The sequence below is a fragment of the Haliotis cracherodii genome, unplaced genomic scaffold, assembly GCF_022045235.1.
Source record: "Haliotis cracherodii isolate W230 unplaced genomic scaffold, xgHalCrac1.p SCAF_4, whole genome shotgun sequence".
Classification (NCBI taxonomy): Eukaryota; Metazoa; Mollusca; class Gastropoda; order Lepetellida; family Haliotidae; genus Haliotis; species Haliotis cracherodii.
Window position 1 is genome coordinate 12,956,309 of NW_027266297.1, and position 14,329 is coordinate 12,970,637.

General features: G+C 38.9%; 1 pseudogene; it reads right to left on the reverse strand.

Annotated features, from left to right (window-relative positions):
- The window catches only part of LOC139479283 (uncharacterized), a 38,385-nt pseudogene extending 24,312 nt beyond the window's left edge, over positions 1-14,073 (reverse strand).
- Between the last annotated feature and the right edge of the window lie 256 nt (positions 14,074-14,329).

Below are 14,329 nucleotides of genomic sequence, written 5' to 3' on the forward strand. Positions count from 1 at the left end.
ATACTAATAGACATTTTTACAATAAATCTCGATCAGTTCTTTAGATCCTGTGTGTTCTTTGTTGATAAGAGTTTTACAAATTATATAATATTTGGCCCTTCAGTATAATATGATGATAGAAATGTTTGCCTCTCTCTTTAAAACCCCCGAAAAAACATCTGAATAAGTAGTGCAATTCATCAGCACTAGATGGAGAATTGCATAATTTACAGGTTCTATTTTCCTTTGGAATATTTTTCCATCGGCCAGTCTCATCAGGTAAATTATGATTACAGGTTCGAAATCGTAGTATTGGAATTGATATTCGTTTTGGCAATAGAAGATATTTATCGAGAACCGGAGTGTCCTTTAAATGTTTATAATATAATCCTTTAGAACTAGAATTAATGTCACTTCTCTATTTCTGAAAAAATCATTGATCTTTAAGTATTTGCTCTACTTCTGACACTAGCAACTTTGTTGTGCAAATTGACGGATTATTAAATACATAAGATAATCCAATACTGTCTAGTATATCCATGACACATCTAACCCAGGGATGTGTTGATGAAATAGTCTTGTTCCTATTAAAGTGACAAATATTGATATAACAGCTGTGAAAGTTTATACACACCAGTTTGATATGTTAATTTGTGCCAGAAATATAATTTCGCCATATATTATATAAAGATAAAAAAGATTCTGGAAGAATACCCTTTTTCAAATATCAGGTTAAATAGTTCAACTGACAAAAGGTTTAATTAATCAATACTATCAATATAATAATCATTTTCTATAAAATCAATACCGGATGCTTTATTTCAACACCACTATAACGGTGGGTATCGGTGATGTAAACACTAGCTAAAGCAAAGTTGACCACACAATTAATTTTACCTGAAATGTAAATATGATAAATGTTCTGAGAAGTGCCTTTTCAAATGATACCAGATGTAATGTCTCATGAGACCCAGAGAGCTTATAGAAAGTCCCTGACACTAAGCAGGAACATTTCAAAGACAGAGGGCTGGTCAAAAAGTTCTAAGCCTGACCAACTTTCAACTATGGGTCAAAACAAAGTGAACTAGTCAATGTCGTACATTGTCTGAGTTGTTCATTGCAAGTGTATTTGGTCTGTTGAACTTTTTGACCAACCCTTGTACAATGTCATCACAAAGGATAATGCATGATAAAGTTCATAATGCGTATTTTCCTGTTTCCTTTTACACATTATTCTCCACACTAGATTTTAATTCAACTTCCCGTTTGAATACATATCACAGGTTACATTGCCTGGTCTGGTTTCGCAGGTGTTATTGTATAGTATAGAATTTAGGAATTAGAAATTCTCCACATGTCAATGCTGAAATAACAGCATTTGAACCAACTTTAGAAATATACTGAAACAACTGAACATATATTAAAAACCGAGTATATTACGTTAGGTAGATCTAAATCAATCTTATTTCGTGTAACATTTGCTATTTGAATACAACCCACATAGACATTACCTGCCCTTGCGCTCCTACAATGTTACTATAAGCTTGCGGATGCTCCTACATGTAGGTCAGGCAACCAGAATTTATACCACGCTGTATTGACGTTACACCCACACACACACCCTAGGCTACCCCAGAGCCCAAATCCCAGGTGATTGTTTGGACAGTATTGCCCGGTGATGGTGACCCTGGTAATTGTCTCACTAATGTTTCACAGTGATTACTATCAAGTTAACGACCCAGGATACAGTCAACAATATTGCCAGGTGTTAAACATTGAAATTTATTGATAGCGCTGGAGATTAAGGGTCCTGTTCGGAGGGGCTTATGATAAGAGGGGATTCGCCGAATGTTTGCTGAATATGATAAACAGACAAAGGGCATACAATTTCGGTGCACTTGGAAACATATTGAACCAGTTAGGCATTTAGATAAATGAAATGTTAAATAAGTATTGAAATCGTTTGCACTATAACACTTGCATCGCAACCAGAGGCGGATTGACATTTTGGCATGTTCATGTTTTTTTTTATGAAATCACGCATTTTCTGAAGTCAGTATGGCAAATCAAAACATTTGTACACTTACAGGATTCTTTTATCTGTTGCAAACCGAAATTGTTTCAGATTTGGTAAAAAACATAACTTTGCATTAAATCTTATTCAATGTCACAGGAACTTTTCTTGTTCAGTATAGTTTTTGTCGCTTTGTATTTATGGCATGGATATATTGGTTCGTATTAATTATAACAGTCTGCAGAAATTGACATTGATAGTCCTGGCACATTGGTATCAAGTAGTGATCATTGTCCCAAGACAATGGACTTCAGCTTTCTTTGTCTGACACGAAGATACAATGTCCCAAGACAATGGACTTTAGGTGTCTTTGTCTGACACGAAGATACAATGTCCCAAGACAATGGACTTCAGCTTTCTTTGTCTGACACGAAGATACAATGTCCCAAGACAATGGACTTCAGGTGTCTTTGTCTGACACGAAGATACAATGTCCCAAGACAATGGACTTCAGCTTTCTTTGTCTGACACGAACATACAATGTCCCAAGACAATGGACTTCAGGTGTCTTTGTCTGACACAAAGATACAATGTCCCAAGACAATGGACTTCAGGTGTCTTTGTCTGACACGACGATACAATGTCCCAAGACAATGGACTTCAGCTTTCTTTGTCTGACACGAAGATACAATGTCCCAAGACAATGGACTTCAGCTTTCTTTGTCTGACACGAAGATACAATGTCCCAAGACAATGGACCTCAGGTTTCTTTGTCTGACACGAAGATACAATGTCCCAAGACAATGGACTTCAGGTGCCTTTGTCTGACACGAAGATACAATGTCCCAAGACAATGGACTTCAGCTTTCTTTGTCTGACACGAAGATACAATGTCCCAAGACAATGGACTTCAGCTTTCTTTGTCTGACACGAAGATACAATGTCCCATGACAATGGACTTCAGGTGTCTTTGTCTGACACGAAGATACAATGTCCCAAGACAATGGACTTCAGGTGTCTTTGTCTGACACGAAGATACAATGTCCCAAGACAATAGACTTCAGGTTTCTTTGTCTGTCACAAGATACAATGCCCCAAGACAATGGACTTCAGGTGTCTTTGTCTGACACGAAGATACAATGTCCCAAGACAATGGACTTAAGCTTTCTTTGTCTGACACGAACATACAATGTCCCAAGACAATGGACTTCAGGTGTCTTTGTCTGACACGAAGATACAATGTCCTAGGACAATGGACTTCAGGTTTCTTTGTCTGACACGAAGATACAATGTCCCAAGACAATGGACTTTAGGTGTCTTTGTCTGACACGAAGATACAATGTCCCAAGACAATGGACTTCAGGTTTCTTTGTCTGACACGAAGATACAATGTCCCAAGACAATGGACTTCAGCTTTCTTTGTCTGACACGAAGATACAATGTCCCAAGACAATGGACCTCAGGTTTCTTTGTCTGACACGAAGATACAATGTTCCAAGACAATGGACTTCAGCTTTCTTTGTCTGACACGAACATACAATGGACTTCAGGTGTCTTTGTCTGACACGAAGATACAATGTCCCAAGACAATGGACTTCAGCTTTCTTTGTCTGACACGAACATACAATGTCCCAAGACAATGGACTTCAGGTGTCTTTGTCTGACACGAAGATACAATGTCCCAAGAAAATGGACTTCAGCTTTCTTTGTCTGTCACGAAGATACAATGTCCCAAGACAATGGACTTCAGGTTTCTTTGTCTGACACGAAGATACAATGTCCCAAGACATTGCAATGTATTGTATGTTACTCGGGCATCCATCGAGATGGGTTCCAGGGAGGGATTTAGGTCAAACCTGTAACGCGCATTCAATCTTTCAACTTTACACTGTTGCAACTAATTGTTCAACACGATAAATACCAGGCTTCTATAAAGTATGACTTTGTTCAATAAACAACGCACGATCAGTTGTCTCCATAATTACATGCATGGCACTTGCTCGGCATAGCTGACCACAGTATTGTTTCAAGTAGTTCACTGTATGTAGTGTATGATTCATACCGTTTCAAGCGGCGGACATTAAACACTCGTTCTTTGCGTCTGGATACATAAGAAATCAACAGGTTGTTATGTAGTTTGCAATTATTTTCCTAAAAAATAATACGGTTGCATGATATAGTCACGTTGTTTGTGTTGAACATAGTAACATTCTTCTAAACATACCTCAAACCTAAACCGGAAGTAATCACAACACAAACCCAGTTAACCAAACGGAACCGTACACGAGAGTGAGTGAGGGCGTTGGGTTTAACGCCGTTTTGAATAGTATTCCGTGTCAGCTTGATGTGGGAGGAAAACCCGAAGTGATGCAGGACTTAGACGTTCACCACTTTGGTGAAACCCACGAGCACGGGTTTTGTGCTGACAACAAAATCGGGGCGAACCGGGATTCAAACGTACTGTTATAGGTTTCTGGTGTGCCCAAGGGCCAACAGTGCCCCCGTACACAACTGTCAGAAACTATCATACAACAAAGGTGGTTTAGATGAGATATGTATTGCGTAACATTCCATGTAGAAACAGTCGCAATTTTACAAAATCATGATCACAAACTACAAAATATATGCACAATAAGTGACAATTAAAACACACAGGTACATTCAACATACAAAGAAGGTACATTATAACTATTATATTTCAAAACAAGAGTATTATAATGAAATGGAAACAATATGAGAATTGAGCAAAACTATGGTAATGTTGTAGATACAAGGAATTTGTTTGTAATTGTTGATATGATGACATATCTTGGAAGTTGTTTCTGGATAACTGTTGGTAAAATTATTAAGAACTGTTTATTTTTATAGAGTGTACCAAATTCTTTATCATGATTGGGGATTATTTGGAATTCTCTTTCTTGGTTGTATTTTATACAAGACGGTGCGTAGTGTTGCATCACATGTTTCACGGAGACGTTGTTCCAATGGGGTTGGTGTTTTTGTTTTAGTTTTTGATTACTTGAACGATATTTTGAGAAATGTGACCTATGATCATTGTTTTTACAATATGTAAGATAATTCTCAATACTTATAGATGATTTGACCAACCTGTGTGTTCTTAACTTGCTGTTAGATAAATCGGAATCCCTTAATGAATGCGTGAACTGAAGTTTATTCAGTGGATTCATCACATTTTTTTGTGTTTACTATTTCAAAAGTTTGTTTCATTTAACCAAACCAACATTTTGACCAGAAATATTGATATTTGTTGCCAACGCATGTTTTAGAATGACATTATTTTTATATATTATTGGTATAAAGAGTGGGAATATGTCAAGTTTTGCCTGACAGGACCAGTTTTCTTGCCTGTGTTTTCCTTGTGCTGACCATTTAAAGATATTTTTTCTTTTCTTGTGATTTCCAAAGCTAACTACATTAATAACAACCAATTTGTACTTTACACCAATTCTCTCCTCCCACAGCTCACGCTTCCTTCCTCTGCATTTTACAATATATGGCGGGTAACAATTGATGCTCTGCAGCAATCTCTACTTGTTTGTTTGTTATTTAACGCCGCACTCAGCAATATTCCAGCCTTATGACGGCGGTCTGTAAAATAATCAAGTCTGGACCAGACAATCCAGTGATTGACATAATGAGCATCGACCCACGCAATTGGGATCGATGACATGTATCAACCAAGTCAGCGAGCCTGACCCCCGATCCCGTTAGTCGCCTTTAACGACAAGCAAAGTCGCCTTTTACGGCATGCATGGGTTGCTGAAGACCTATTCAACCCCGGCCCATATGGCCCAAAATACTGAATAAAGAATCTTGAAAAAATGTTCAACCCCGGAATCTTCACGGGTCCAATCTCTACTTGTACAGTACTATACCTCACCGGTATAAACTTGATATTATGTCACATGAGGTACATAAAAGGTACACAGTTGTTGATGAGATATATGTAAGAGTGCATGTTTCACAAATCCTTTGCTCATAGCGAAGGCATAATGTACAGAATCAGTGATGTTAAGAAGTATTTTTTGTCCAGGTTGATGTTGCCAGTCAGGAAGGTCATACACATAATAATAGCTTTCAGATCTAGTCTCGGACAAGAAAATAGGTAATGTAAAGCACTTTCATTAAAAAAAACCACATGAACATTCAGCACTATCCCTGGTCCAGACTCGATTATTTTACAGACCGCCGTCATATAGCTGGAATACTGCTGAGTGCGGCGTTAAACAACAAACCAATCAAAGCGGTGTAAAACCCACCCTCATCACTCCCTTTTATAAAGACGTCAACGACAGTGTCATTGTCTGGAACTATAGCGCGCTCGGTTCTCCATAGTGCCACAGGTCGTTCGGAGGGATTCTATTTTGAAATTATTTCCATTACGTGAGTAGAACACTGGTTCCAGTCGTGACTGTCCATTGTGTAATTAGTGTTAATCGTATATTAATTTGGACTGTGTTCAAATGTCGTCATGTTGTACGAACTACACACAAGCATGATCACGTGGTGCACTATTACAGTGAAATTAATACCACGACACTTATATCACGAACCCCGTGGGAGTCCATGGTTAGAATAGCTCCCCGGGGGCACGGGTGGCCCAGTCGTCTAAGGCGACGCGATTCGCAGTGCAGAGTTGCGTCCCTTGGACACGCCAGAAACCTATGTTTGTGGGTTCGAATCCCTGTTCACCCCGATTATGTTTCTAGGTTCGTCAGCACCATACCCGTGCTCGTGGGTTTAACCGAAAGGGTAAACATCTGAGACCTTCGGGCTTTCCTCCCACATGAAGCTGACACGCCGTGATTTAACTGGTATACTCTTACAAGCGGCGTTAAACCCAACTCACTCACTCACTAGAATACCTCCCCAGTCATCAATGATGGTCGTAAAAGGCGACCACAATAGAGCAGCAGTCAAGAGCGCTTTGGTCAAACGAACAAGGTACCGAACACAGGAACATTTACTGTGTAACCAACATATTCATATATGGATGTCTGCCGGGGACCCCCCGCTGCGTGTGGCCCCTGGCCCCTCAAAAGAAGGGACCATTCAAGGGCTGGATCAAACATTGGAGGTACCACATGAAAGTAAGTGTAAATGAACTGGTTCATCTCACAGAGTACAGAATGTGCCACACCAGACAAATCTTCCTCTTAATAAGGCCTGCCAGACACTCTCAGAGAGGGTCCCAAAATTTGGGCTGGGTTAAACATTGGAGGTACCACATGAAATCAACATAAAATGAACTATTACACTCAACTAAGTATAAAATACCCATTGCCAGACAAATCGTCTGCTGCGTAAGGCCCAAATTTTGGGACCCTCTTGAGGGGTATGGCGGACCTTATGCAGAGGAAAATTTGTCAGGTATGGGCCGTTTTGTACTCAGTAACATGTACCTATTCATCTAAACTTACTTTCATCTGGTACTTTGAATGTATACTCTAGTCAAATTTTACCAGAGTGTCCACTGAGTGCATCAAGGGTCAACATTTGGGGGTGTCTGGAGGGCCTTATGCAGCAGACGATTTGTCTGGCAATGGGTATTTTATACTTAGTAGAGTGTAATAGCAACTTGTAAGAAGTATATAAACCATGCCATTCAAACACTAACTACATCCTGTGAATTCTCACTGTTGGGATCAAGACGAGAGTTCTACTCACTTATGTCATCACTGATCACACCTGCAAGTCCAGACAGACGCCACCCACGCAACACGGTGTCTTTGTTTTTTGCGACTGCGTCGCAATCATATTGAGTCGCACTTTTGGCTAGGGGAAAATAATTTCACGATTGACAGTATGTGAATTGCTGGATTTTCGATTGACCATATCTTTTGTCATATATGGTGATATTACATCATATTTTTTCCTTCTCTATAGACATGTGAAATGACGTTTACATTGAGATTTCACAGCGATAGGTGCTACCGACAGAGCTGGATATGCTTAATCCTTTCCGAGAACAACTGGTGTCATACTTAAATTTCAGTGATCCATTCATGTACTGTTCATCACTATCATTCATTTGTAAAGGGGGCGGTCGGGTAGCCTTGTGGTTCAAGCGTTCGCTCGTCTAGTCGAAGACCAGGGTTCTATTCCCGACATGGGTACAATGTGTGGAGCTCATTTCTGGTGTCCCCCTCCATGATATTGCTGGAATATTGCTAAAAGCGGCGTAAAACCATACTCACTCGCTTACTCATTTGTATCGTCCCAAGGAATCGGCTTCGGCAGATATTCGGCAGACTGATATTATTGTCTGGCGTTGACATTTCGTTTTACGTCACATAGGAATTCGCAAACATTGTTAGTGCTTTGGGAAATAATCGCGACTCGATACACCTTATAGACGCCTCGCCCCAGAGTGAGTGAGTGAGTGAGTTGGGTTTAACGCCGCTTTTAACAGTATTCCAGTTATATCACGGCGTGTCAGGTTCATGTGGGAGGAAAGCCCGAAGGTCTCAGATGTTTACCCTTTCGGTTAAACCCACGAGCACGGGTATGGTGCTGACGAACCTAGAAACATAATCGGGGTGAACAGGGATTCGAACCCACAATCATAGGTTTCTGGCGTGTCCAAGGGACGCAACTCTGCACAGCGAATCGCGGCGCCTTAGACGACTGGGCCACCCGTGCCCCCGCCTCGCCCCAGAAACCCCTGAAGATAATTTTCTATTTTGCCATGAACTGATTCCGATGAAAGCAAACTATAGCAGTAGGCCTCGAATGTGTCCATAGCGATCATGACAACGCAAACTACATGAGGTAAATCCATAAATTAACACTCTGAAACCATGAAGTTTCAACACAGACGTAGGTGAATTCGACTGAAGCCACATTAACTTATCAACGAATTAAATTCAGGAAAGTAGTCGATCATTATCTGACCATACGTGAAGGTCATCGCCATGACGTGACTGACCTTGAATTCGATCTCACACGTGTTTGATACCAGTTATCTCTAATCGGTTTCGCAGGTGTGTAAGAAAGGTGAATTCTACCTGTTTTCGCGTGTTCCGGTTCATACTTCTAAATACATTTGCAAAGTACTATTTTGGACTGAAAGCCAGTTTAATGAGGTAAGTAGACATGAGTTACCTCCCTTTAACTGTAATCTACTACCCTGGAGGTCATAGCTGCAGTTCTGTCTGTCGCATTACCGACAGAGAAGTAAGAGAAATAGTTTATTTATGTGTCACGCGTTACAATTACAATATACATATAAAGGATAAAACTGTCAAAGATTAAAAAAACCAATTTATACAAATGAATAAAAAGTAACGCGCAGCTATAAGGCTTATGAGACACGGCAAAGCCTTGTATACAATTTTACATAACTATATCTTTTAAATATATGAATTTTAAAAATTCATGTGTAAAATATATAAAATAATACATGAAATTTCTTGATTTAAAATATCGATATTCAAAGAGGTGTTTACACAAAGAAAGATTTCGCTTATACATATTTAAAAGGGTTCTCTGATAAAATTGGATGAATACAACTATTTTTAATTCATTTAATTAATTGCTACTTTTCAAAATGTTCAGATTTTTAAGATGTGTAATAATATTACTTGCTTTAAAAAAAAATTTTTTCTTTCAAATCAGAATAAAAAGGACAAAACTTAAAAAGTGCGTCTCATCTTCAACAGTGCAAGTGTTAAAAGAGTTAAAACAAGGCAGGGAACCACATCTAAACATTGCTTAAACTCGGCTTTGGTCCCTAAAATTAATATTCAATACATAAGGTTCAATGGCATTAAAAGATTTAAACTGTCTATATGTTCTTAATTTTTGGCCATTTACTGAGCTGCGATCATCCCATAAATCCTGGTTCCAATTACTAACATAAATGTCATTGTTCAATCAAATCTTTTTTTTTCTTCTCTTTTGCAAAAGTTGACTATAAAATAGATTACAATGTTGTAGCGGATTGCTAATTTGTCTACTCTCCTGGCCTTAGATTTACAGTTATGTTCAGACCAATTAAAAAATTCTGTCACATGACTGTTGTCCAAACTTGATAAAAAGTCTAGAAACATTAGTATGCACTCAGGAAAACATGCTCTGTTTAGTAAGATATTAACTTGCATACATTTGTTTATACCCCATATTATGATCCATGGCTGACTCAACCAGAGATTCAAATGAATTAACCTATACAAGGTAAGACATTCCTCCTGCCGAATCAAAAAGGGATGTACAGAGTTCTCTAACAGTTTTTCACATATTTTCTCATTGAATCATAGATATATCGTATTTCCGAAGGCCATCTAAAGTGTACAATATTTTTTTTGTTGCTATGAAAAGTTAATGCCAACGTTTGCAGCAGTCATTTAAGACATAAAACAGATTGTAGAGACGCTTCATCTGGGGCAATGAGCGCGACACCATTCAGCATATAACAACACAGATAACATTACATAAGAGGTGAGCTGACATGGTTATAGCACTTATATAGCGATTTGCATGCACGTGTGTCTGTGGCTGCTTGTACTAGTCCGTACTGATGCCGATTTATAGTGCTAGCACACTGAGATACCATGCCACAGTTTAACATGATGGCCCACTCAGACACAGTATACTGACTCCGAGCCGACTAGTCCGTGTTTTTGCCCCTTAATGCCGAGCGCCAGGCAGGGTAACAACAAGTACCATCTTTTAACGTCTTTTCCTATATCGCGGCCGGGGATCGAACCCCGAACCTTCCCCGGACGCTCTCCGGGCGGACGCTCTACCACTAGACCACGGAGGCGGTCCATTACATAAGACATTGTTTTACCACTGCCCCCATGCAAACACACCCAAGAAGTGTTGTTGGTATATTGAATTATCAATGATGCATTTAGTTAAATTTCATCTTCTGTGGCAGATTTTACAGTTATTTTGGTTTAAGTGAAGTCACTTGTATTTGTACGTTACATTTTACAAACTCTATTTCATAAATAAATTTGCTCATTGTGTAATATTTAATTCATTTTGCATAGTGTGGTTCTGTGTAGGGCTGGGACGAGTACAAATTTACTACCCAGGTACATGTACCCACTCCCTAGTACCCGACCAAACTCGGGTAGCCACTGTAGGTCTCAGGAGATACACAATTTCCGATTGGGAATTTATTTACCACAGCACTTGCAAATCGTATATAGCTACATGTTTTAAACGGTCTGGTCATGCATGCACTGAAGCTGACTTAGGTTATATCTTTATTCAACCATATGAAAAGTCAGAAGGAATGGGTGCATAGTCAGAAAGATATTCGAACATTAGTGACTTGTAGTGTAACCATAGAGTTCTAGATACTTTTTTGTCATTAAACAATATACCACGTGACTAACCACGGGTCCGGGTAGTCCTGTGGGTACCCGGGTCCTACTCAGTACCCATACGACCCGGGTACCAGAGTTACCCGTCCCAGCCCTAGTTCTGTGATATAACTACTTAAACTAAATATGGATAGGTGATAAGAGGATTAGGGAAATTGTTCATATATAAATGCAAACGATGTTTTCTTCGGCGTTTGTGAAAAACGATAGACCCATCCATCGTCAAAAGACACAGCGTATAATCTTCTTACTTGTGTAGTCCCAATTGTACCAGACTTAGAGGCAACAGATCTTCCACGTAGTGGTATCTTTTGTTCTTCGTCCTTTCTTGTGACGATGACAACGTCGATGTCTTTAGGATGCCGTAAACAGGCACAATTCATTGGCGTCGTATATTTTGTCAAAACATTCACAAGACATTGGTGTCCATCACAGTCGAATCCCATTATTTTTTCTGGACATCTTTAAAGGTAGACAGTATTTAAGTCTATAAGAGGGATGCTATATTTGATCTAATATCCTAACTTTCATGCAAAAGATGGAGTGATTTTCAGAATTTTAATGTTGGAAGCTCTTAAAATAACTTTATACATTTCAACATATTATGAAAGTCCACTTGTGAAATATGAAATTCACGATGTTATTATAAACTTTGAATTAATTATAAGTAATGTTGTTGTATGAGGAGTATTAATAGAATTTTGTGAGACAAAACAGCAATAATATGGTCTAAGGCTTATGAAAATCAGTTGTTCAGTTCCTCCTTTCAGAGAAATAATGCGAGTTTTGATTTTGTTTTGTTTGTTGTTTAACGCCGCACCAAGCAATATTCTAGCTATATGACGGCGGTATGTAAATAATTGAGTCTGGACCAGACAATCCAGTGATTGACATCACGAGCAACGATCCACACAATTGGGATACAATGACATGAATCAAGCAAGTCAGCGAGCCTGACCACCCGATCTCGTTAGTCGCATGTTACGACAAGCATGCATGTTTTAAAGCACAAATAGCAATGTATACTGTCTCTGACCAAATTGGGTTGCCTTTTGCTGCCAGCAATGGGATGCGAGGGACCTTTTCTGATTCTGGTCCAAACTGACCTTGCGCCTTCAAAGTGTTCTGAGAAACTGTTTCATGGTACAGAACTACTTATTTGGGTACCCATTATTTGTAGGCTACATTTTCCTTGCAGTGAATAAATAATAAAAAGTACATCTGAAACATACCGCGTTTGGTGTGAGTTCGTTGGGCGTAGTGGATAATGCAGCTTCATGATCAAGTATGTATGAAGTTGTCTGTTCCATAGTTAGTGAGTGAGTGTGGTTTTACGCCGCCTTTAGCAATATCCCAGTAGTAAAATGAGTTGGGACCCTGAAGCTAAACAACTGGACTTTTTATGCAAAATGCATCCTAAGCACGATTAGAGCTTAGGATGTTAAAAACCTGAACACACACTTTTACAGTCTATAAATGTGGTAACATTTTTTGGACACGACCCTTAAAATTTAGCTTTGCAGCAGACAACAAATACAACTATTTTATTTATAATAGAATATACAAGATTGAAAGGGGATAGAAATCATTATAAAGTTAATGAAGGGTATTATATACTCGTATGAATGACAGATTTTGTTCATATGTGTGCATGTAGCACGCAAAACACAGTTAGTATTAATACAGGGAACATGTACCTTTTCCGCATATTGTCAGCACAAAATTTACACATCCTGGAAGGATATCATATTCATCATTAACAATCGGATTTATTGGGCACATTTTGATAACATATTGCCATTTTCTTCAAAATGCACACAAGTGATTTGGAATATCAACACTATCACGTCATCATTAGACGGGCCGGCTCATTTTGACATATCAAAAAGTTTGGTTGATAACACTAATAACACATTGCGTTTTTTTAGAAATGTCTGCCAGGCTGTAATTTAAATATACTAATATTTCAAGTCTACTATGTGTAAAATATCATAAAATTTATGAGAAAACGGACCTCAATGCGCACATTACCTTTTTAGGGGACTTTATTTGATTTTCTCTTGTTTTACAACATAAATGTGCATTTTGACCTCAAAACAGTATTTCACCACAACAATCATTTTCTAGTCTGATGTATAAAAAACCCATCAAAGTTTGCTTTGTTTAACTTAGGGGTTTGTCGGCAGTTTGAGGGTCTGGCCACAACTCTAATAGGACCAGGGCCGCAAGTGTGTCTGCAGCCCACACACTCCAAGTACCTGATGACTACATTCTTGATAAAGCAGGATGGTCTTCTCCCAAGCCTTTCGCAAAATATTATCACAAGCCAATTGCCATGATTGACCAAACTATCAATGCGGACAGTATGTGTTGTCAGCTCAGTATTGTTGGTTATCTTGGCAGCTGTCCCCTGTCAAATGGGCTTCTACTGGCTTCTACTGGCTGCACATTGTTGTTCGATTGTGTGAGCAATTCAACGAACTGATTTACATTGTAATGTCTTCTCAAGAACTGTCAAGAAATATTTTACACATATTATTGTTTCATGATATGAAGATTATTTTTGTAGTTGAGTCAGACAGATTTGTAATGTATGCGCCTAGAAGATGGCTTTGAAGATCTCATGCGATAGCCCTAGCAAGGGATTGGTTGGTGGAATTAGAAAATTAAACGAGACTTACCTGTTAGGTGATGTTTTATTGTACTTTTGCCAATCAATCCAGAGTGCTGATGGATCCCATGTTCTCATAGCATCTTACTCTCCCAGTGTGACCCCTCTCTTCTGCGCGTGCATACAGAGTTGAGGTCTGACCACGCGCATGCGCACTTGCAATATCATGTGACCTCTAAGCACTCTGGATTGGTTGGTTGAATTACAATCAAATTCACCTTACAGGTAAGTCTCGTTTAATTTTCTAATTATATACGAATACAGAAGGCATATACATTATCCCGGTGTAGCTAGATTAACTCTCCAAAA